We start from the raw sequence: 27,118 nt of genomic DNA, 5'->3' as shown, positions 1-27,118 counted from the left end.
AGTGCTGCGACAAAGTTTAAATGTCATTACAAGTGGATGTTATATTGGTGGAAAACAATTATTTTACTGGTGAACATTTATTTCTTCAGAATCAACACTGTATCTATCATTTGCCAAATACATACATTAGCAATATATGAGGATATCTTGCAAATGTATATAATGCAGCACTGACAGTTGAAGAAAAATGTGCTAGCTACTATATACTGTCTAACAAATAGTCCAACACTGAAGTCCAGGCTTCATTTAAACCTCAGCAGTGAAAGAAATCCATAGAAATGTTGACGGGCCTAATTGAAACAAAAAATTCCACCTGATTTATGTCACTTCAGCATTCTTCGTGGGAATGCAAACACAAGAAAATTAATGTATGCTTGGTCCAAAGTACTTATTGACAGAAAATGTAATCTGACAATTACAATTACAATCAATTTATCTTTCCTATATTTGCATATTTGATGTTGTAGTTTAATTGAATATAAGCACACCTTCTACATGACAAGGTTGAATTAGGAGCTTTACCAATTTCAGCTTTCATTGAAAGTCACTAGCAGTAACTGTAGCTGCTGGCCTGAGTATATGCATTTGGGTCCTTGATCCTCAGTACAGTGACAGAGCTGTTCCTCTAAATGGTGTTTTAAAAACCACCTTAATTTGAGTGACATTGCCTTGTTTGGTTTAATGTGGTTTGTTTCTATCATTATTTTTACTTTTACATTTGAGCATTTCATATTTCAATCACAAAAATAAGCTACTGTACTATTTAGTCCAAATAAAACCAAGGTAAACAAGTAAAATGCTGTAGGTTTATTTGGAGCCTCTTTTTTTTTTTTGCCACACTGATGAAGTGGCTCTGAGGATGAGGGTCGGTCCGCCCCTTTGGCCCACACTGCAATATCTCAACTACTGAATGGATTTCAATGAAATGTTGTACAGCCTATGTACAGTACCTAGTTGTTGAATCCTGATGACTTCTCTTTGTCCTTGTAGCTCACATTTGCTGTTTTGAATGAAACGTTCTAGATGACAATTAGATGTAAAAACATTCATGTGTCTTAGGAATGGTTTGAAAAAACTTTGGTAACCCCCTGACTTTTCACCTTGCTGGTAATAGCAGCCCCTTCAGAGTCTCCCAGCTATCCCAGTTATGTCGCTCTAGCTCCTTAAACATGTACAGGAGAGTGTAGATGTCATGAGCGTGAGTGTAATTGTAGGACCCAGAGGATCTCCATTTAGTGGCTTCAGCAGTGACCCCAGTGGCATTTGACTTCCACACCTCATGGACCTGTCACAGAGAGACAGGCAGCCCAACTACAATATGGAAGGTTGTAAAGAGACCACTTAGACCAAATGACCTTTACTGTGCACTGACCACCTCACACTGCATCAAGGCTGTCTCTCTCTCTCTCTCTGGTACACACACACACACACACACACACACACACACACAAACATAAACACACAGATCCCCCTTTTTGTGTTATTCTACTTTTAATCACTACACAAGTGTGAGATATCTGTGCATGCACATAGAGTACACACTGTGTACTGTACATAGACATGCTTTTCACTAATCACACATGCACACACACACATACTGAGCTTCAAGGGGACCTAGGGAGATGTACAGGGTCTGCAGGCTGTGGCTTCATCCATCACCACTAAGCCCACCTTTCCATTTCACCATCATCTATCCATCCATCACTCTCTCCCTCACTCTTTCTCTTTTATTCTGCCTCTGCCCCTTGCTCCCTCCCTCTGTCATCTCTTCTACCCCTCTCTTTTATGCTTTCACTCGTCTCTCTCCATCTAACCTTTAAGCCAACCTCTGCTTTTGCTCTCTATCCATCTTTGCCATGTCTCTCCCTTCTGCTTTCCCTTCCAATCATTTCCATCTACCTAAAATTTCCTTCTGCGTGTCTGTCTGCTTGCTTCACTGTCCTCTCCATTTATCTTTCTCTAAGCTGGCTTCTCATCTTTCTGAGTTTCTTCCTCATTGAGCAATTTCTACCCCTTTCCAACATGTTGCATTACTTTTTCTCCCCCATCTGTGCCAGCTTTTTTCTTTGTCTTCCCCTCCCTTTTGGAGCCACTGTTGTTTTGTAATACAAGTGATGTCCTGGATCATACAGCATCCATTTAATTAAGTACTTTGAGATGCATTCCAGTCAGAAATCAGCTTATTGTCAGAATTCAACCATTTATACTAAGTCTAGTGATATTTTGTGCCAATCATGGTTTAGTTATTCCAGTGCTTCAGAATTTTTGATGAACCTGCCTACAGGTGTTCATTTTCATCAACCTTGACTTTAATTAAACTAGTGATTTGGATTTGATGTGGGTTTAAGTGGGAAAATCAATACTGGAATGGGGCTTTCACCTGGATTCTTGTAGTCAATCAGTTTAATGGAGCGACTATTTGGGAGAGCAGCCTCTCTTGTACAGTCATTGTGTTTCTATTTGGTGGAACACGGTGAACAGACAAACAAGCTTTTATCATCCTCCCAAAACTTTCATGAATCCTGCCTGTGTTGTTATGTAGCTCTTTGTGTGTGTGCGTGTGTGTGCGTGTGTGTGTGACATTTAATATCATAGCTCTCCCTGGCATGCTCTTCATTACACTGCACTCAGTCTAATTTCATCGGGGCCCGCAGCTGTTTGAAGACAGGCCAAATACTAGATGGGTGATGAAGAGAGGAGGAAGGATTAGAAGGAGGAGAAAAGGGGAGAGGTAAAACTCAGGAAGAGTGGTTGATATTAAACGACGGCTGGTCTGACATGATGCAAACACATTCCTCCCTACACACACGTGCACTTGCACAGACATGCTCACAGTACATGCACGACTGCTGCCTCCCACACAGTTCTGCATTAATCCAATTCATAGAATTAAAAGCTGAAGGATGTTTCACTCCTTTTCTCTTATAACCCTCCTCCCTGCTCTCTCGTTCACTCTTGGCAAAAAGGATAAGGGGCTAAGATTAATTCCCTACTTTTGCCAGGGTATTTGATGAACTGCCACTTGTCTTCGGGACGTAGCAGAGAAGAAACACAGTGAGTGAATGTGCACCGGGGAGGTGCATGAGGATGAGAAAGTATAAGGAGAATGACTAGATGGAGGTGAAATTAGACTGAGATGGAAACGGCAAATGAGAATGATCAGAGCAGAAAAAATTTGACAAAAAAATTAAGGATATGAAAGAATAAGTGGCAGAAAACCAAAACAATTTTTTTTTAAAAAATGATTAACTGTAAACAAGAAAGAGGAAGAAAAGAAATAAGAATAATTGGTCACTGGTGTTGTCAGCTGAGATGAATGGACCGTGCATTTGAAGTCATAATAAAGATAAAAGTCATTTTTGAAAAAAGTATGATTATCTGCAGCTGTCTCTGTGTCCTGTGACAAAAAAAACAATCTTTTCACCAAAAATAAGACTTTTAAGTTTAATTTATTTCTCTATGGAGACAGTGCCCAGGACATTAGATGTCATTAATTTTTATTCATTAGTGTTCTCCAGAAGGCGTGATCTTTTGTTCCAGTGACTACACAGCATGAGGTGCCAATATTGTTAGCATGGTCTACCCCCATGTCTGACTTAAGGACACCCTGTGCAACTCATAGTTATACTTCTTGTCATGATTCCAAACAGTGTTGAGGTTACAGGACTACTCTTTTCTGTGAGTTTTGACAATTTGGTCATTTGCCATCAGCCCAACTGTGCAGGATAGATGTAACTGTCACGTTTCATAAAAGAAGCAGCAAAGTGAACTGACTTAAACACAAGCAAAACAGGTAGACAGGCTGGCAGATGCAGCGAGTGTACCTTAATAAACCAGAAAATATGCTTACGCACAGTCCAGGTGCACAAAAATAGACTGGGAGGACAGGAGGCAAAGCAAAGGAACATATGGAGGTCGGAGTAAGTAATTCAAAGTGAAGTCCCAGGGAACAAACAAAGGCAAAGTCCAGAAACAGGTGAGTAATCTGAAGCAGAATACAGACAGGGAGAACAGAAACAGCCAGGTATGGCTGGGACACTGTGGCTAAGAAAACATGATAGACAGGCAAGGAGTTGAGAGGAAGAGATCCAGTACATATACCAAGAAGGTGACAAAAGAAGTGTCAACAAGTGAGGAGTTAGTGTGAGGGGGAAAACTGGACCTGGCTGTAGGGGATATGACAGACTTCAAGACAGTGCTACAGTATTAATGTATGTTCACACTGGGGAAGAGCTAAGGAAATTCTGTTGAGAAAACTGAAAAAATCTGCAGTATAAATCAATACATTTTTATATTTTGCATAAATATTGTTAACTATATCTTGTTCTATACTGCAGCATCAAAGTATTTTCATGTTGTTAATGCTCTGATGTCTCCTATAGCAATGACAGCAAAGGCAGGAGGAAAATATATGCAGAACAAATCGCCATCATGGACAACACACACAGAGGCCTAAATTGCAGTTTCCATACATACAATGAAAAAATATTTTGTATTATCGTTTATTTTTCATTGTTTCCATTTATTTACAAAAAATTGTGAGAATAGAAATTTCACTGGTTTTAATCAAGTGGAGAACAAGAAGCGAATTGCTTCGACTTTCTCAACACAAAGCTCTATGCGTGTGTGCAGTTGCTTTAACAAGTAAATGACAGCTGTCAGTCAGCTGCCACGCTGTGGTGCCTGCATTAGACCATCTAATCACAATGATGAAATTATACAGGACAACAATGCTTCATGAACAGTTTGAGTCCAACCTCTGGTTTCTTCTTATTGTGCTTAAGGCAGAACCTCACCTAACTTATTGTTTGAAAAGTCTGAAAAAACAAGGTATATTTTTGTCTCTGGTCCATCTGAGGACACACATTTGATAAATCTATTTGTGTTATTTTTATTGATGGATGCAGAGAGGCTGCTGTCTCTCAAAGGCTGAAATAAGGTGAGAGCGCTCTCACAGCCTCTGTGCAAGTCAATATCTTGACTTTAAAGCGATTGACAAGTTGTTGTTGTGAACAAATCCTTCATTTTCGGCATGTAATCCTCGAGCTCCGTCCCTCATCTAGCCTCTTCCATCAGACAGAGCGAGTGCCTGATTTTATTTGGCTGCCACAAAAAAGGCAAAGCGAGAGACAGGGGGGGCGGATTAATACAAATCTGATTTTCTTTTTTCTCAGCTGTCCCTCTCTCTGTCTTGTTGACTGTTTGTCTTCCACTTTTGTTTTTTATATAACTCTGCCTAACTCTACTTTTCTCTTTATTCCTCACGTTTTCCACCTCCCCTACTTTGTTTCTCTGATCCAAACAAAGGTAAACGCTATTGTCATTATGAAAACTCTCACCTGTTCCCCTTCCACCCTTGCTTCACTCTCATCTGACAGACCTTTAAATTGTTTCTCAGACAGCCTTTCACCTTGATCGAGACACTAAATCCACCAATTAAATCACCCAAATTGGCACTATGGGCACACCTAGAGGGGTGTGTAGGGAATTGGAGTAACAGCAAAGGTGATATATACTCTACTGTTATATACCTCCTTTATATGTGTGTGTGTGTGTGTGCATGTGTTTTGACAGCAGGGATTGGCTGTAGCTGGTGAGCTTAGTCCATCTGTCAGAAGGCCCCCAGCCCAAGGCTAAAGGTGCTATCTGTCATGCCAGACGACACAGACGCTGGGAGTCTATGACAGGGGGGTTATCATATCACAGCAGCTAGGAAAGAAGGCATGGCAAGAGGGAGGAAGGGAGGTAAGAAGGAATAACTGTAAAATGACCAACTATCATAGAGAGAGGGGACAACAGAAAAAGAAAGGCAAGCTGAAGTCAGGACATGAGAGGAACAGAGAAACTGCAAGGAAGGATGGAGAAATAGAAGGATTCATTAATAGAGGAGAGAGAAACCAAAATGAATCAAACAATAGAGCAAGACCAGGATGATATAAGTGGAAGCAAAGCAAACAGAGGGAAAGAGACTGGGGGAGGAAGAGCCACGCTGGACTTGAAACAGTAAGGGTACAAACAGGCAAGAGGTGAAGTTGGAGAGGAGATACTGTATCCGTGACTGATGGAGGATGGAGGGATGAAAGAAGAAAGGACATGGTAGCTGAGGAGAGTGGGGAAGAAAACGGAGCAGGGAGAAAGTGGCGTTAAAATCAGAGAAGATTTGCTTGGTGGTGCTTTAACAAACTCACATAACCACACACACACTACACACAAATACACACACAGGATGTAACTCTCTTTTCAATTACATGTGACAGCTGCTGTCCCCCTGATCCATGCAGTTACTGTGGCAATGGTGACAGGAATTATGGTGGAGCAGAAAGGTGAGTCGGCGCAGGCCAAGGATGAGTTGAAGTAGTGGAAGCCTTAGAGAAACATTTAAGAAGTAGCTCAACAAATATGGCATAAAATAAATATGCATAATATTAAAATTATTAAGTAATGAGCATGTATGATTCATGTGATTTGGCATAGTTGCTGGAAACACAAGAGAAAACAAACATTTGAATGTTGGCACAGAAGACAAATTAAGTCTTAACTGTTGATGTTCATATTTAAATAAGATATTGCAGAGTTGGTAAGTTGGACTGATCCAAATTCAGCAAACAGTAGAGCTGCATAAAATATATGTAAGTGAATAGACATTGCCATAGGTAATTTGTTGAATTGCATATTTGTTGATCACTCAAGTGGAAAAATAAAATCCCTACCATAAACCCACCTCTGCAAACAGACAATGTGCTCTGGGGTTGTGTGGCAGCCAGTGGAACAGGACATAGTGCATGAAAAGGAGGAAGAATGGGTTCAACTAATAATAACATAATATCCATCCATCCATCCATTAGTTATACCTGCTTATTCCTAGTAAGGTTCACGGGAATCTGCTGGAGCCTATCCCAGCTCTCTTCAGTCGAAAGGCAGAGGTACACCCGGGACAGGTCTAATAACATAGTATAATAATTTCTGGAAGTTAATGTCAAGGTGTCAGTCAGGAAATTGAAAGTGAAAAGATATTGGATACTGATCCAAAGAAGTCCTCATCAGAATGTCTGTATAGTGTTATTTCTGCCACTACTACGCATCATGAACCACAGCTTATCCATAAATCAATAACTGACTTGAGAACTTCATCAATTGCTGTTAGGTTTGTGGAGCTGATATGGAGCAACTTTGACGCAGTCAGGTCCCAATTACAAGGGTGCAGGAATCACCTTCTACTTTCTCCTATAATGGCTCTGGTATAGCAATGAGAACTCACAAGCAGGAAGCAGAGGCAAGGTAGCTAAGATGAAAATCTGTCAGAAAGGCAAATAATTCTAAAGGGAGTGGGCACCAACCAGCTAAAGCATGAGGTAAAAACTGAGGAGGCAGGAAGCTGAGTTCAGCTAAAATTCTAAGGTGGCATCACAACAAAAAGTATGACAAAAGGGAAGGACAGATGAGCAGCTATATATACTAATATGTTGTTGGGATGATGTGCAATGATGATTTGGAATGAGACAAGTGTGGGTTCTCATAACATGCTGAAAGTGGTCCAGATTTGATTTTTTTTCTGTCCAAGTGGTCTAAATGATCTTTTCTCAAATTTATGAACAAACAAAATCAGAACTTCAGGTCTCGGACACTTGGACATGTGGTCCTAGAGTTGTGTCATATCTAGACAATAAGACTGTTGTCGGGAAAGTCATACTGGAATTCAAGTACTTTTTTCAAGTCCAAGTCCAAGTCCTGGGATCCTCTTTAAGGACCCACACAAGGCAACATAAGCCACCATCATGGTCCTGACGGGACAGAGTCGTGGTTTCAGGTGGCGCTGGATTTAGGCTCTGGCTCTGGCTCTGGTTTCGCAGCACTGGACTCTGGCTCTGGTTCTGGCTCCGCAGCGCTGGACTCTAGCTCCACAGCGCTGGACTCTGACTCTGGTTCTGGCTCCACAGCGCTGGACTCTGACTCTGGTTCTGGCTTCGCAGTACTGGACGCTGACTCTGGCTGAGGTTCCGCAGCTCTGGACTCTGACTCCGCAGCGCTGGACTCTGGCTCTGGGTCTGGTTCTAGCTTCTCAGTGCTTGACTCTGGCTCTGGTTCTGGCTCCACAGCACTGGACTCTGGCTCTGCAGCCCTGGACTCTGACACTGCAACTGGTGACTGGACTTTGACACGATGTCGAGGGAATGGAACAGGCTGGAGCTCTGCGTGGGCGCCTTCACCGCAACTCAGAGGGACTGGGACAGGCTGGGTAGCTGGGTTCTGGCATTCTCGTCATGGGTTCGAGGGAGACTATGCACCACTGCCTTGCCTTGTAGAGGGGAAGCTGGGATGTCAGGCACGTCCTCAGTATGGCGTGCAGGTTGGAGAAGAGGGAAGCCATCACAGCTGCCCTTCCCCTTGTCACGTACCGAGGAGGGTGGCGAAGCACAAGTCCATGATTTCCTGGTAATCCTTGGAGGATTGCAGGAAACTGACAAACAGCCGAAGGAGACCCACGCTCATTCTCTCCTCCGGCGTCCTCCCCTCGCCGTCCGCTGGGTCCATTTGTGGTTGGAGCATTCTGTTGAGAATTGGTGGTGGTGGTGAAGGAGGAGAGGAGAGGACTCAAGTGCAGGACACAAACTTTATTAAGCCTGGATCGACCAGGCTCGGGCAAGATACATAATATCCCCGCCACTCGGCGGGCAGGCAGGTAACACATATCTCCACCACTCAGTGGGCCAGACACAAAACAAAAACTAAAAAAAACACACTCCTTGAACATAAGTCCACAAACGTTATTTAATGCTCTAACAGAGAACAAAGAAACACAGGGGGTATACATATACAGTACATTCAAAAACCAAGACTAATGACAAAAAGGTGAAACTAATGAACTAACGAGACACAAAGCTACCTATAACTAATCTAAGGAACACAGGAAACCAGAACACCAAAATAAGAGACCAACAGGAAACAGAAAACCATGACAGAGACACAATAAGCTAAATGGTAGACTTCCCTTGAGAGAATAAGAGGAACAAAAGGAACCAGATCCACCTGTCCCCTCCACTTCTGGTGCATTCATTGCTATTTGCCCCTTCTGTTTCCCAAAAGAAATATAATGTCAGAGTCCTTTTTGCCCAGGCCTATAGCTGAAGATATAAATGTACTTTGCTCAACTCCATTGCTGTCAATCTGCCTGTCAAGGCTCAAAGTACTTTTCAGTGTTCTGGTTTGCAAGCTGAATCCCCAGTTTGTCCGTTCCGCTGTGCAAGGTTAGTCAGCTCTGTGGTTTTGCCACCTTACCTCCTTCATTAGTTGTTTCCGTTGTCTTACCTGACACATCACCTTACTCTCCTGCTGCTTTCTAATCAGTCATTAGAGAAGAATTCACTGCTGTGTTTGTGTTACTTGAGTGTTCTGGCCTTTGTTCCTGTCTTACAGACTGTTTCTGCTTTGCTTTAGAAGTTCTGACTGCCTGCCCATTAAGGATCACAAGTCAACTGAGCACACAGGAAGGTCTCCATTTTGCTGTTGGAATGTTTCTTTTAGGTTATTCACATCACAGAGCAGCTAGCCCTAAAAATTCATCTTCTCTGGCATGTATCAGTGTTTCAGTATCAGCAGAATTGAATGCTGTGTGTACAAAAATTTTTGAAAAAATTTTGAAATCATTTTGGCCAGTAGAGTAAATAATCAAACATGAGAGTATAATGAGAAAGAAAGAGAACACATTATATATATACATATATATATATATATATACCATACCTGGTAGCTTGGTCTCTAAGGGTTCACAGAAAAAGCAAGGTTTGCTGGGTTTACACGTGGGTTAGCTAACAAGAACTTTCTTCTTGCCATTCCTTATTTTTGCTTCCCTCTGTTAGAGAACTAAGGAATGAGTGTGGTCAGCATCTGCAGGTAGAATCTGGACTGGACAGAGCAGACAAAGTTTAAAAGACAAACAGTAAGAGGCAGAAACATGCATTAACTCTATCTCTGTTGGGCTTCCAACTGAGTTCAGTCATTGTTGGGCTTATGTTTGTAACAACACAGCATAAACAGTGGGGAGGGTTGGTGGTTGCCTGTTATATGGTAGAGATCACATGTGCCAGTGTGCGCACATATACACACAAAGTTGAAGGGATTTGAAGAGAGCTGTTTGCTCTGTTAGAAAAAGTCTTCTGCAAGTGTGTGCACTTCATAGCGTGTTTTCTCACTGTATGTTTAACCCACCACCCTTTAGGGAGGCTTCTGGGGGGCTTTGGGAAAGGATGACAGGATCAAAAATAGGTGTATCATAGTTACGCAAAAACACCTGCATATGCAGAGAGACAAACGTGCACGAACACATACACACAAATGCATGACATGTCCTCTAACTGGCTGCTTGAACTCGCTCCATCGGCTGCCTGCAGGCCCACCAACATAGCCATCATTAGCTGGTTCTATTTTAAGGCTGAAGCCACAAGAGATAAAATGTCTTATGTACCCTTAGGGCAGTAACAGTAATAATGTCATGAATTTTATACAGTATGTCTCAAATTGTTAATATAAAATATTTTATATCTAGGTAGAAATCAATCATTCAATGTTTTAATTAAATATTACTTATTGACTTTAGGTATAACGGCTGTTAAAGATGTCAGTAATTTTTATTCAGTCTTATCAGTGAAAACATGATTGAGAAAATCTTTAATTTACATTGGGTCTGGAATGTGTTTCAATTAACAGCTTAAATGTGGCCAAATACTTTCTCCGCTGAATGTAGTGATCAGCCGTAACAAATCAAGGTTTATGGCTGAATAACAAATTAAAACGATGATGTCCTATTGACCGATAACTTTTAGCAACACCAGACACAAAACACACACAAACAAAGGGAAAGCAGGCAACTCAATAGACAAAGGCCTAAGGGTTAAATGAGATTCAAACTGAGATTCAAACTCAGAACCTTCTTGTACCTTTTTCGATAACATGGAAAATTACCCATACTTACTTACATGCTGAACACTACATGATTTGCTTATTTTTTCACATTTAAAAAAGGTACAGATTTTTGAGCCCAAACTAAACCTTAGTAATTAATGAAGAGTCAGTTTGGACTCAAAATATAGTATTTTATGGAATTGTTTGTTGAGTCTTTGGGAAACGGAAATCACAGAACAACTTTTGGATTCAGCACCTAGACAAGAAGGCTGGGCACGTGCTTTGCATATAAATATGATAATATCGCAACGTCTGCCTTTCCAATACATTGCCCTCTTCCACTCCTCACAGTTCTATTAAATGTATTGTGTTTCATGTCTTCTTGGAAAACCACAAGGATAGGCATAAAGTAATTGATATCCTATCTTATTTCCCTTTTACTGAAGCTATGAATGTGCAATACAAAATTATGCTCAAGGTGATTTTTGATTCTGTGTATATAGGAGAAAGGTAATAAAATTACTTCCATGAAAGCAAAACATAAAAAAACAAGACAACCCAAAGCTCAGCACTGGAGGCTCATCTCCACAGGCAGCTGGCAGCATCTACATAGCAGTTCATCTGCTCATGTAAGGGATGGATGCACTGAATTCATATCTCATTGTATAATCACATCTCCCCACACAGACTGGCCGCTGTGTCTTCCTCATAATTCCTAATCTAAATATCAGGCCACAGACACACACACACAAACAAAACTCCTTCAGCGATAACAAACTGTGTAGTAAGATGGTCTGACCTGGCCTCTGTTTATGAGCAGATGTTAATATTTGTCAAATTACAATTATCTCTTGCAGGATCTAATAATTCACAGACACATGCACACAGCTATTTGTAGACCTATCTGTGTGAGGACACTCAATGAAGTAACTCATTCCCTAGTCCTTACCCTAACCTTAACCAAATGTCTAACCCTAACCCTGATTCCTACCTTAAACTGTAAACACAGTCTTACCCTCAAACTGCTTTTTTGACGTTTTTCAGAAAGTGAGAACTGAACAATGTGGCCTCACTTTCCTGGTATAAAACTCTGGTCCTCAATATGTGCAACCATACAAGTACACACACACACACACACACACACACACCAGACTTGGTCCAGGTGGAGCAGTTGCTGCAGCGTCCATGAAGATAGACTAAATTACCTCACTGTTGGCATGGCGATGGCTCGTTGGAGAAAATGGCTGCTGCTCCTCTCCAGCTGAGCTCCTCGGAGCATGCCAGGAATGATAGATCTGAGTGAATAAATGAATATGATAAAACAGCTCAAGAATAAAGGAAAAACAGGAGACTCTTTACTGAGAACAAGAAGAAGATAGACAAGCAGATGAGGAAGAGATGGAGCAGGTGCCATGATGGATAAATGAAGCAAAGGCTAGATGAGCAGCCAGTGATTTATTAGGAGCACCTGTGGCTTCATTATGTTAATTTTGACTAATTAAAAATGTCCACTAATTATTTTTCTTTTTTAATTTGTAAACAATTGCATGTTGCATCTATTTATCTGCATCTGTTTTTGTATTTCTAAATATTATTTCAGTTACAGTTTTCACTGCTTCATTTTACTCCTCATTCCACTGATTTAACTCATATTAATGTTGCAATACTTCATATTTCTGTTGTTGCTGAGACTAGAGTGGTAACAGCAGGTGTGGTTTAACACTACAGCAAGCACTCTTTAAGAAGCTTATACCTGTAACATAGTGTAGGGATAACACATGTCTGTTAACACAAGTAAACCACGGGCTCAGAGGATTCATTGCATCCTATTGCTGCAATAAAGAAAAGACAATGTCTGACATGGTATTGGCAAAGTCACAATCCCTGGTGTGTGTGACTGGAATCCATTGCATAGATGAATCCAGTTACTGGAGACTATTGCTAAAAAAATATGCAGACCATAAATACTATTTCATGAGAATCTTAAGTATGGTAACTTTAAGGACAAATTAGAAAATATCCACAAACATGTAGATGATGGTAGAACACAAGTGTAAAACCAAATGGGAAGAAAGAGGAAAAAAAAAAGAGAAAGACAAAAAGTCTTGCTGGGCCACAGGTGGTAATATGCTCTAGGTGGGAACAACTACAAATTGTTGCCATTTGACATTTTTTTCATCTCACATCTTTTTGGGATTTAAATCTCCATGGCTACAGGGGAACAGGAGTGGATCAAGACTAATTCAGTTCACACTGAGCCATGCTATAAAGCTGGCAGTATTAGAAACCATGTTCACTGTGAGCAATCGGGATTGGAAGATCCAGTCAGATATCTTATAGGGCATATATGCATACTGGTGACTAAATACACTTTGAGCATGCAATACTAATACTAATAGAGGCTATGAATGTGTGTGTGAAGGTCCTTTCTTCAACATCTGTCTAGATTGGAAAGTACCATTAACACGGTGGGTTCTGCAGCTCACCTATTACGTTACATCTCGGCTGAGTAAGTGGGGTTTTTCTTGATTTTAGTTTAGTTTAGATCTGACTGTAACACTCCAGAGCCCACCCAGGGAATCATTTAGGGGGCAAAAAGTTAGACAAAGAAAATGCCTTTACTCCTACTTCATCAAAGTCTCCATGGGGGCACTGTTTCTGTCTTTCCCTTCATACGTCTCTGCCTTTCCGCTCCCACGATGCTTTGCAAAAGCAACCAGTACAGGCTTTGTAATTTCCTTGCTATACCTGGTTGTCTTGGAGATTCCTTCTGACCAATCAACCACAGCGACCTCATGTTGTATTTGCTCTTGGAGCTTAAAAGGTAAAAAGCAGACCTCTCTCTGTGTCCTGATTCTCTCCCCACAGGGGTCAACTTTGGTTTGGACCTCACTAGCTTCTTCTTCTGCACTTTTAATAGGGTAGAAACATCACTGATCAGTTGACACAACTTTACACCATTTCTTTCTAATGAGACATGTGGTGGCCACTAGCCAGCAAGTGTAAAGTTAAGGTCTGGATAGAGAACTGACTAAAACAGGAAAATACAGTTCTACAGTGGACATGTAACATGTGGCCTAATGGATGGGGAGTCGGATTTGTAACCTGAAAATTGCAGGTTCGAGTCTCAGGTTTGGCAGGAATTGTCGGTGGGATGGAGTGAATAGCGCCCTGTCTACCTTCAATACCACAATTGAGGTGAGACCCTTGAGCAACACACTGGACCCCCCGACTGTGCCGCAGCACTGGCTGCCCACTGCTCTGGGTGTGTGTGCACTTTGGGTGGTAGTGGAATTTTCCCATTGTGAGGCTATTAAGGGTAGTAACTTAAATAGACTTCTGCCTTTTTAACATTAATGTCTAGAATTTTAAAAAATAAAATGTTTGACTGACCTAGCAGCTGGCAGAAACCATGAAGAACAGTTTTTAATTTTAAAGCAAATATATATATATATGCATTGTACTAATTTAGCCCAGGAAGATGTTTACAACTGAAATAAAAGCATGAATGTGTTTCCGGTTTAGTGGTATCAGAAACATTTAAGCGGGAGTTGCCTGAGTGAAAGGAGTTTTTTGTTTTCATGTGTTGTGTCCTCTTTGTTTTTGCACACTGAAGATGAGATGCTCAAAGGCCCATGTCTCATATTTTACCAGATATTCTTGTTTGAGCTTATATTTATGCTGCAGCCCCCAACCCAACTCACCCACCACATGCAAATGCAAATCTATGGGGATGGTGTCTTCAAATAGAGCCTCTCCTTTCTATGCATGCATTACATATCCTAACACGTTAAAAAATACTCCTTTATTTGCACTGCAGTGAAACACAAATTGAGAATTGTTGTAATTCCTCCATAACCAGCCTCTAAAGAGAAGAATGTATTTTTAACAAATCTATATCTAGTCTAAAATACTACTAGCAACACTTCAAGGAAGCAGTGTTCATTACCACACACAATACACAATCCAAGTGTTCGATTGTGTTGGAGATAAATAACATAGCAAGACTTGTACAATTACAGTTTTACTAAAGCAGGTGTGACTGTAAAGTTTGTCCTGGGGTTAGTACTCCAGTAAAATGCCAGAAGGGGCATTGCAATTCAAAGTGCACTTTAGGGGTCAGCATATATTCATAACCTTCATAAAAATTATTTCAGCACTTAACCCAACCTTCTTCTTCTTTTTTTTTGTTTGTTTTCAATTCATATCTTTTTTTTTTGCTGCATTTGTTCTCCAGATATTACAGTATAAATATGAGGCCCAGTCAAGATTAACTTAAAGTGGCAACAATGAATGAAGTTTAATACTGTCGGTGTTGAGCACCTTCTTGCCTAAAAATAACACAGAAGAGTTGCTATAGTCACACATACACTACATCCATCCACCCATCCATTATCTATAACCACTTATTCCTATTTAGAGTCACGGGTATCTGCTGAAGACTATCCCAGCTCTCTTTGGGTGAAAGGCAGGAGTACACCCTGGACAGGTCCCCAGTCCATCACAGGGCCACATAGAGACAAACAACCTCACACTCACTTCTATGGGCAATTTAGAGTCACCAATCAACCTGACATACATGTTTTTGGACTGTGGGAGGAAATCGGAGTACCGTTGGTTACGTATCGTGACCCAAGATTCTGTGAATTGGGCGCAGCCCTCTTGCCTATTGCTATGTGTCATATACCCTTTTCGTGCCTGTGCACTGAAGAGAATTTCATGGGTCAAAGCGATACTCTACTCTAGAGCTCCTTAACCAGCTCCTGGAAGTGTGGTCCAAATAAGTCGTCGCGGCTAATGGGATCCTCCAACAAATCCTTCCTCACCGTCTCTGGGATGGGAGAGACATGCAACCAAATATTCCGGTGCACCATTGTCTGCCACATGGCCGCTCCCACAGCAATGGGGGTGCAGAGGGCCAGAATAGCGCAATCATGTGGGAGGGCCTTGGCGCCCGCCGCGAACTCGGACAGGGAGTGAGCCAGCGATGTTATTAGCTGCAGGGGCGGTCTGGAAGGCGCACTGATGGGACCTGTCCGCTAGCTTAGTAGTAGGTACGTCCTTTGGATCCAGGGGGGCAGCGCCGCCCAGCCCATGGCACTTTGCTCCGAACAAAGAGGCCAGGCTCTGTTCCATCACCGGGACCGTGGGAAAACCACCTACTGTGGGGTGATGGGGGAGAAGGTCAACACCGAAGCTTTTAGCTTGGCTGGCTCCGATGCTGCCATGGAGAGGTAAGCGGAAATGGTAGGTGATCGAGGCCAAACAGGTACATGACATGGTGCCTGCCATGGGTTGTACTGGCAGAAGTGGACATACTGAAGCGGTTGAACCAGCTCAGAAGGGACAGGGAGCTTACACCTGTTAGCCGCCATCATGATAATGCCCAGGAGCTCTTGTAATAGCTGAGCCATGGCCGGCAGAGGCGTAAAAGAGGCCAGCATAGGCCGCTCAGCTAGCATGTTAGCGGCAGACATTTGCACCGGCTCCCCAGAGGGGAGGGGGTGGAGCAGGGAGATGTCCGGTAAGTGGCATCCTTTCCTGCATAGGAAGGAGGCAGAGTCGTCTGACTCTGGGTCCAAGGCTAATTCCAGGATGGGTTCGAGCTCGTTATCCCAGCTGTGTGTTTCCTCAGCAGGGAGAGAGAGAAGGGGGAAACCGTGGGAGCAGAGGGCAGAGCAGAAGGAGGAGGCCTCTCCTCAGTCTGCCAGCTCTCTTCGGCAGCAAGAATGAAAAAATCCGCTCTCTGGCGGAGTGCCCCGAGGGGCAGCCACTTGCAGAACGCGCAGTTCACCCTTGGGGTGAGGGCTCTGTCTGTTCTGCTCCCATGCAGCCCACGCAGCGGGGGTGCAGGTTGTCCCCGAAAATGTAGCCGGTACCACACTTGCTGCAGATTCTGGTGACACTGCAGTCTGTTGAAGTCATGTAATTCGAAGATCTTGTTCTCAGTGCTTAGGCTGAAGAAAAGAAAAGGGAGGAGCTCGCCCGACCCGCCGCCTTGTATATGGGAGCTGCGGACGTGTTGACACTCGGTTCAGGCGAGGGAGTCCCACCCCGGGTGGGCGTAAATGAATTTCTCTTCAGTGTGCAGGCATGAAGAGGGGATATGACCCATAGTGATAGCCCAGAGGGCTGCGCACCAATGAGACAGAACTGGAGTAAACCCACGCAAGCACAAGGAGAACACGCAAACTCCACAAAGAAAGGTCTCTGATGGGTTTTGAACCAGGAACCTTCTTGCTGTGATGCAACAGTGCTGACCACCAATCCACTGTGCTGCCACAGTAAATAATATGTTTATAAATAATATCATAAAATGTCTAATCAATGTAGAGGCAGGCAAACCATCCTTCAACACATCAAACAGTGGACAGATCCCAGTGCTGAAATGAGATCCGATACATTTATCAGCTGAATGATAAAAACCTCTTCATTCAACCATTCAAATTTGATTATACAATATTATTTTACCAATAGTGATTCACATTGTGATTACAAGTTTGGCAGGACAGTACTGTAGCCAGTTTTATAAAGCTATGTTATTCCAAATTAAGTAGAAAATTGAGTAGGAAAAAGAATTGTCCAGACAAACTCAAGCAATCAAAGTGCATGCAGCTGTAAAACCCTGCCAAACAAAATGTCCCATGGCTAAAGTCAAATGCTGGTCACTGGTTTATTCGGCTGGAATGAAGACCAGCTTTTATTGTGTTTTGTCAACAAAGAAAAAAGATAAACTCTGTTGTCAAAGAGATAAAATATCTCCCACTCTATTGCTGAAATGAAGACAGTAAAAGGAAAGATACATTTCCAGGTTCCACTCATATATACTAATTTATCTATGGTTATACACTATCGCAAACCAATCATATTTTAAGATCATATTTGATATATTTAATAACCATGTCACATTACCTGAAGTACAGATGCTCTAATTACTGTCTCACTGTGACCATTCATCTCTTTCTCATACACTTTGTCCAGTCTCACTACTTATTTTGGTACCTGGTGCACTACATTCACCTTCTGCCATTTACTGTAATATGAGCCGCTGAGTTATAAATGGAAGGTTTGTGCACTCCATGGTGCCCCAAGAAATTCCCAAAACAGCATGAAAAATGCAGTGTCAAAAGTGGCATTTTTCAGTTTTTTAATAAAAATCCCACAGTACAATGCTTTGCAATTGATCATCAACTACAGCATTTGCTCAGTGTAGCCTGAGGAAGGCCACGGAAAAGTTGGGAACATCGGCAACTGCTGGGTTTCTGAGGAGCTGTACACCAATGTGACCACTGCAATAAGCCAGTTGAGAAGGGCTCGTCTGCACATTTAAACTTCAGACAAACACAGAGAATAACTTAACCTGATTAGGAAAATCAGATCACTACAATGAATGAGTGATGGATCCATACTTGTAGTGGGTTTGGCTGTCAAGCTAAAAAACAACAAATAAGGAGGATGGAAAGGCAGTGTGGTGCGGCAAAACACACCATTTTAATGTATTTGCTGATTCTTCACAGCCTGTGGTGTCCTTTCAGAACCTGGTGTCCTCAGGCCTCATTTCAAAGAAGGCTCATCAAGAGGAGACAGTTTGTGAGGGTGCGAACTTGACCAGCTGAGGGGGAAGATGGCATAATTTACAAAATGCTCTGCTGCAGCAAGAGAAAAAAAGACATAATAATGACTACTAATAATTACTTACTTTGGTTGTTTCATTCTTTCTCATTTTTTCTTTTGCCACTTTTCTTTCTTATTTCTATTTAACAACCCTCTTCTGCGCCCCTTCTTCCCCTCTGCCCGGCTCTCTGTTTCTCTAACTCCTGTTCAGTATCTTACGCCTCAAATGGTGCAGTGACAGACTCACAGTTCACTTCTACTCTGCTTCCCAACGGAACAGTTATGTGCCCTCACAGTGCACAGTTACGAAAGCATGCTTACACCTTACACACATACACACACACACACACACAAAGAGTGAAATGCAGAGCTGTGCATGGCTATGTGAAAAGCATTTCACACACAAGAATGCTCAGAAGTATGCCACATACTCACTCAGCATGTCAAACACATGCATGCACCCCCGACCACTACCACCACCAACATCACATACACACACATACACAAAGATGAGTCATTTATATGGGCAATGAAATGGACTACCGAGTGCTGCTTCACCTCCCATAAAGCTGCCATAAACCCTCTCCACCTCTGACAGCTGACTGATTGGTGTTATGACTAGAAAGGTATGTGTGTGGATGTGGTGGAGTATGTGTGTTTATGCACTGAGGTGTACAAGCAACTCTGTCGGTGGATATACAAAATTAGAAAAGCACCAATAAGTTTCATAGTGCAGTTATTCTGGAAAAAATGATATGTACTGTTATCATCATAATTATTGATCTAAGAAGAAAATGTCTAGCTCCAGTGAGCAATAAATAATCCCTGATGGCAGATGGATATACTGTGGATATACTTTATGTTGTGTGGCTGTGGTTGTCAATCTTATTGCCTATTCCATAGATTCTAATACCTGTGCCTATCCTAGTCTTAATGTACACACCAAATTCTTTTTAGATAAAATTCCATTGTATCTTTGTATTCCTAATGTGCTCTGCAGTCCACATAGCATATACTCTTCTAAGATTGTGCAACCTGGCAGTAGGGATTAGCTTCAATTCTATCGCAAGCTGATGGATCATATTTAAATTTGAGCCTAAAACCACAAATTTTTTGTTATACTTTGTATTTGGCCATTATTAGTCTTTATTTGATAGCCTATATGTAGATATAGAAATAACAAGAGAGATACATGTGCGAAAAAGGTCCCTATCCAAAATCAAACATGTGTTGGTTAAAGTCCCACTGAGATAATGAAATACAATCCAGCAGATGCCAAAACACTGCTCAGCAGGTTGTAATACTCAGACAGTTGGTGTAAATGATAACACTTTGTACTGCAGTGGATGTGCAGCCTGAATCACCTTTTTAATTTTGTTATGTGTTTTTTTGTTTTGTTTTGTTTTGTTTTTTTTTTTGTTAGGCAATCCTATACTGTTTTTGCCGAATGCCCCTGCATTACCACTGCCATTGCACAGAGGGACATTCAAATGAAGAGAAGGCTGGAAATGTAAAAAGTGTTTGCAGCCTAAGAGACAAAGAAGAGTGTCCTAGAAGGCAAGAGCGACAGACTTTAAACAACAACCCCTCATTGGCTTTCATGCAAATGGCTCTTTATCTAACAGACAAACAGAAACACAAGTCATGTCCTGCACCTTGGCTTGATTGACTAGCAGCCAAACAAACCACCAGGGAACAGTGCACTGGCACCATCAGTTTCCAGCACAGCTGCAGCACATTTAACAGCACTTAAAAAAAAAAAAAAAAAAAAAACACTGGGACACTTCACTCAAAAAAGTTTGTAAATTTTTCAAGTACAGGTGAAGACTGCCTCACCGCTTATTTGGACCTGAGGAGACAAATCATGAAAATTTTAGTTTTCACTTCAGTTTATTTGTAGAGCACCAAATCACAATACAGTCATCTCAAGGTACTTTAAACAGAAACAGAAAAACAGACCCAGAACAAAAGTTTGGGGGGACAAGGCTGATGCTGATGGCAAAAAAAAAAATCTTTCATTGAAACATGTACTTTATTTTAACAAGTTATTGCTGCACATTTTTCATAAAGCGAAAATGATGCACACACTTTTTCATTTATCAGCCTACCACAAATGGAACAATGCTTTCCTTCTCCTCTGCTCAAATTTTAAACTGGTACATTCACTCTTTCTGTCTCCTTCCCACTCTCTCTCTCTCTCTCTGACTGACTCCACCCCCACCCCACCCCACCCACCACCCCTCCTCTCTCTCTCACACACACACACACACACACACTTTTACATTTATCAGCCTACCACAAATGGAACAATGCTTTCCTTCTCCTCTGCTCACATTTTAAACTGGTACATTCACTCTTTCTGTCTCCTTCCCACTCTCTCTCTCTGACTGACCCCCCTTCCACCACCACCACCACCACACACACGCACACACACATGCACAAGAACACACTTGCAACAGCCCAGAGCAGTTGCAGTGCTCCTTGGTGTGGACAGCTCCATCCATTGTGTGTGAATAATGTCCAAGGTCACTGCGTACTCAGAGGGTGATCATAAAAACCATACTGCTGCTAACCACAGGCCCAGCCACTGAATTAGACAGATGCTGGGCAAGACAGGGAAAGAAGAAAAAAGAGGAAAGGAGGAGGTCAGTGCATCAGTGGTGAGAAACTGAGAGGAAAAGGGAGGGGAGCAGGCATGGCAGAAAATAGGTAAGTAGTGGAGAGGAAAGAAAGGGAGCTGGTTAGATAGAGTGAGTATGAAAGAATCCAAAACTGTGTCTCTGTTTTCAGTCAGATCATAGAGGGGGACAACAGACCTTCACACACCCTTTTTCACTCCCATCCTGTGAAAACTAATGTATGTTTTTCTGTCACAACGCACATTGAAAACTTTACACCATTTGACCACGGATGGCTTGTCAAACCACAGACATGATCTGTGTCCCAAATGTGATTTCACTGCGTTTACACTCAGCACAGTGTAAGACAGCTTTTGTCTTAATTGGGGTTATAGTTAAGGTCAGGCTAAGCCGCTGGGAATAAATGGAAGTCAGTGCAGTTTACTAAACTGTGCATCAGTGTGTGTGTGCTATCTTAGTGGACACTAACACAGATACATTGGAAAAATAAAAAACTGTCTTGTGTCAAACTGAGTCAAAATTTTCCTATTTGAATTAACTTATAAACAGATGTCTATCCACTTCTAAACCAAACACAAACTGAAAAGTCTGAAATCTCTTTATGTTGCTCCTCTGTCCTTTGGCAAATGACAAAATTTTAAATTAAAGCCAGAAACAAAATCCATGAAAGCATAAGTCACACCAAATCTATTTTTTTTCCAGGCAGGTTTAATTAATATTGAGTATTTTGAAAAATATACCATTACCTTCCTGAACTGCTTACCTCTAACATAACAATGTAACAAAGTGATTTTTGTTTGTTTTGCTTTGCTTTGCTTTGCTTTGCTTTGTTTTGTTTGTTTTGTTTTCCACCATGTGGGGCCATGTTGCATTAATCATAACACAGGTCAAAGCTGAGAAAGCTGTAGTCCAGACGCTGAGACCATAACGTGTTCCGTGTCTGCAAATACTAATGTTCTCTGCAAAGGGGTGGAGAAAAAAAGTTTTATTTTTCTTCAACTTAAGAATAATCCAATTATTGTAAGATGGCACAATGCTGTGTAATTTAACATTTTAGTGATATTTCACTGGGGTGTGCTCAGTTGCTGTAGGTAGCTGGTGTTTTTTGGTTTGGTTGGTTGCTAAAATTGTTTGTTTTTTTTCCCTGGGTGTGTCCTAGCGTTTTTTGTAACAGTGACAGTGTTTTTCTGCGAGTGTGTTTATGTGTGTTGCCCTCGGTTCCCTGTGCACCTACGTAATTAGTGTGTTCTTGGTAATGTAGTCTAATGGCTTCACAGGAACACTCTGAAATGCTGATGAACATCTGTTTGGCAGAAAACTCATCACACACTCTTTCTCCACCTCTTTCTTTCTCTCTCGCTTATTTCACGCAGGCTGATACCCAGTCAACAGCGTGTATTTGAAGCTATATAAAGATGTAAATGTTATGTACCTGAAAGAATAAATCTAACAAACACCTTAAACAACTGTAATTATAGAAATGTCTTTGCATCACATTCTGCTTCACACCGCAGCCATAATTAGCTCTTTAGACTGTTAGGTGGCTTAGGCACACACACATACACACACACACACACATTTGCAAAAGTTGTTTATTTCTGCAGCCAAAAAGAAAAAATGAAGCCCACAGAGTTGTATACTCTCCCTGTCCCTTTTAACCACGACACACACACAAACATGCTTAATTCATAACAGGTCAGTAACAACATAGAATACCATGTAGATGAGAGCAGATGGCTTGTGTGTGTGAGTGTGCGTGTGTGTGTGTGTGTGTGTGTGTGTGTGTGTGTGCGGAAGCAAAATGATAGGGCTGTACATTTTGCTGCCCCTACCAAGGTCACATAATGTCTCAATGCAACCTGGGAGTGTGTGCGCACCTGGTATTAGTCACATTGTGGGAACCAAATCATTGCTTTCACACTCACATTGTGGAGACTTCGCTTTCCTTATGAGGACCAGATGCTAGTCCATATGATATGTAAATCACAAAATTTTATGGTGATGACTTGTGGTGTAAGGTTAGTGAAAGGTTAGAGTTAGATTAAGGTTAGAGTTAGGGATACACAAGTAGTGATTATGGTTAAGGTTAGGGTAAGTCTCCAGGAAATGAACATAAGTTGCATGAGAAACAGAAACGTGTGTGTGTGTGCGCGCGCCAGCTGGCAGGGACTGTCAGTGCTATCAGTGTCACCCCCTCTCCTTGAGACAGATCTACTCACTAGTTAAGGAGGTAAACAGAGAATCTGACTCCTCTCTTCCTTGTCTCTCTTTCTGTTGTATCGCCATCAATCAACTCTTCTCGTCCTTCTGTCATTCTCTGGGCAAAGAATGAAAAGTGAAAAGTGGGCATGTGTGTGTGTGCGGTTGGCCCTGTGTGTTGCATTTTAGGTTTTGGTTTTGGTTAGCCATTTGATGTCTAACACCTGATAGTCTGCATGCCAATAACCCAAGGCCCATTTTAAGAGGGACCATACATTTTACTGTGATGCCACAAGACTGACATTCATTTAGTTTCGTTCCTTATTCTCAGACTGCAGAGTGGCCAGATGAAGGGACGGTGGGATGGAGTGATGAAGGGGAAGAGGGATGCCAAGAGAGGGAGCCATGTGACGACGGCCGCTCAGACAAGCTGCCTAATTGGGCACAAGAGGCCTCACAAGTTTGGTGGCACAACACTTCAAAAATACTTTTCTAGTATAAACACATAGAGGAGAGGCACATAAAGAGGAACAAATAATTACACACGATTGCAAACGCACACTCTTGCAAATGCAAGGCAGAAAAATAGCTGATAAAAATGTAAACATGGATGTAATGACTTCTGTCAGAAACACACAAAGCTGCACACACATGCATGCACAAGCCTATTAACAAAGATTTAAATGCTGTTACAAAGCAGCGAGCTGGCGGATCAGGGTCTTCCAATGATATGTGCATACAGACACACACACACACACACAAGCAGGCTTAATTTAATAGGAGTCCCTCAGATCTCAAAGCAGTTGCATTATTTAACATCAGGACTAGGATAGCCTCCCAGTATGTGTAGGTGGGTGAGACTCTCTTTTTCCAGCTATAAATACACCTGCATCTGAGAACCCCCCTGTTCTCTCACTGTTTTCCTCTGTCTCTGTTCTCCTTTCCTCTCTGTCTCTCTCTAGATGCATTGGGCCCATACTCCACAGTGAATCTTCTACCATGTGAAATATTGTCTGAGTTTCATTTACATGGTGCCTGGCAAAAATCTGTATTATAGGATTTTTCACACAGAATGAAAAGTCTCATGTCACCACCTGTCGTTTTCATTCAAAACCTGCAAAGTAAAATGTATGCTTTTCTCACACAAAGAGATTTCACCCGTTGCCTGAGAATCTGGCTGTACATTACAAATGATGGAGTGTTTTTAAGAGGCAATAAATATATCATCTGTAGATATGTTTCTACAGTAGCCTGCAAAATTATCTGTCTTGTCTGGCACTTTCCCCACTCAACAACTTTTTTTTTTACAGAAATTCTGTACATGACTTTCAGGCTGTTCACACATACACTGACACTTCCTGCTGCTACATGGCACACAAGAGCCAAATAGCTTCAGTCTCACAATGACAATAAAAAATAACTTTTTAGTACTTTAGTCTCTGGGGATTGTTAACTTTTTATCCATATAAACAAAATGCAATTTTACGTACTAATAAAACTGGGTATCAACAAGTATCAACAAGAAGTGAACATTCATAAGAAAGTTTCTATTCAGTTTGCTTAGTATTAAATTGTTTTCCTTTTTTTTAATAACTTTTTTTTTAAAATCTGGATCTAGATGATGGTCTTTAGAGTGTGACATTAGATGTTAAACTCGGCAGTACAGTAGTAAATACAGTGCCAGACATATTTTCTTTTTTCTCGTTATTCATAAAACTGAAGGGCTGAGCTAGATCCCAAATTCTGGAATCCTCCATTTACATGTTAGAGATGGATGGATGCTCTCACTTTGGCTTATGCTGTAGAACTGGTGTTTGTACTGGACTCGCTGTGAGCTGTGGCTCAAAACTCTTGATTACATACAGGACAGAACACTTATCAAGACAGGAGAATCTTGTGTTATAAGGGAGGTGTGGAAACACTATGTCGTCTGTGTTTGATCACAACAACTTTAGATCACACTAGTTTTCATAGCATATCCAGTATTGGCCAAGTTACTTAAAAACAGTGCATTACTCATTAGACATAAATTACATTACTTTACTAATTACTTGTCAATAAAAGCAAACGAGATATTATGACATTATGGTTTACCAATCAGGCAAACCTAAAATCTGGAGGGATTTAGTCATCTTTGGTGACTGCACACACAGTACTCCAAGAGCCCTGACCTCAGCTGAGCCTCTTCTAATCTAAACAAATCTAGGTGACTCCTATAGTCCACCCTGCAGCAAGATAGCATGTAATCTGTCACACACACAGAGGTAAAAGAAATACGGAGATCCTTTACTTAAGTATACATAGAAATACCACAGTGAAATAATACTCCATTACAAGTAAAGTTCTGCATGTAAAATTTTACATAAGTAAAAGTAAAAATGATTAGCAGCCAAATATACTTGAAGTACCAAAAGTAAAAATACACTGGTGTAGTTTATATTACTGGATTCTATTTATTGATGCATTATTTTGTTTATCGCTTTGACCATACAATTGGCAATTTTTTAACAGGTGAATGGGACTTAGAATGGTCCATGGCTCAGTGCACTTAGTTAGGAACCCATAGTTTATATCCCTCTATATTTACTCCAATACATAGAGTTTGGCTGCTTTAATTTTAACCACATTAATGGCAGTGGTTTTATTATGATGCTGTCACCATGTTGTTTCCATGCTCTCCCTGCCCACTTGTATTTCCACTCATCCCAGTCATAACATTCCGGCTGCCTGCCTCTTTCCTGCCGGTGCTTTGACACTTACTTGTCTTTTTTAAAATTTCCTTCCCGTTTATGTGCCTTTGGACTTGGTTGCCAAATCTGACTGCTTAACTGTTGTAGACCTTTGCTTACCTCATTATCTCAGTAAACAGCGTTTGTCTGAGTAGTGCTTGTGAGTCCTGTTTTAGTGAGCCAGACATGATTGATGCTTGCAGTCTCACAAAGGTGGGGTTTAAAGATATGGAGAGTAATTTTGTAACTATATCAAGAATGAACAGAAATTAACATTTTACATAGTTCACTAACTGCAGCTGCTGGCTACTGTCATGAGGTAAAAACCACAGAGAGAGCAGGCTGTTGCTTTCTTTTCTCAGGCTTGGAAACAGGTTTCATCTGCTTTGTCTTACTTAAATTCCTGTCACGTTTATAAAATCTTATTTCCTAGTTTGTTTTGGTCTAACTCTGTACTATTTATTTTAAGCTCCTTGCCATGCCACCGTCAATAATCCTACACGAATTCTGTCCAGTTTCATCTGACCACATCCTTATTTTCATATTTTTGTTCTAATTACTTCTTACTTGTTTCTGATGCTTGAATGAAGCGTTCCGCTTTAGTTTTACCAACCTTTCTTAAATGTGCAAATGTACCTGATGAATGCTGTTTGTTCATGAGGGAGTGCAGGTTTGTGACATTTTCTCATTATCATAATCAGCACCACTAAAATTGTTCCAATCCATTTGTGAGTGCAATCCACTGGACTTTAATACTGGAGCCAACAAAGTGGACACATTGTATGATCAGACAGCAGTTTGAGACTATGTCCATGAAAATCACAAACAGTATCCATGACAAAGTATAACCTTCCACTTGAATGGATCAGAGCATTAGTGCATCATTTTGGGATCTCTTAGTGTCAAATAAGAACATGAAAATGAAGCTAAATGGGCACATCATGGATGCAGTCTACCGCTCCTCAAACAGAAATGTCCTGCAGCATAATGAGTCATGAAGTACACATTATGTCGAAATGGTTCCAGGAACATGACAGT

Source organism: Mastacembelus armatus, chromosome 1 (genome assembly GCF_900324485.2).
Source record: "Mastacembelus armatus chromosome 1, fMasArm1.2, whole genome shotgun sequence".
Classification (NCBI taxonomy): domain Eukaryota; kingdom Metazoa; phylum Chordata; class Actinopteri; order Synbranchiformes; family Mastacembelidae; genus Mastacembelus; species Mastacembelus armatus.
Note: the sequence above shows the minus strand (reverse complement) of the source record.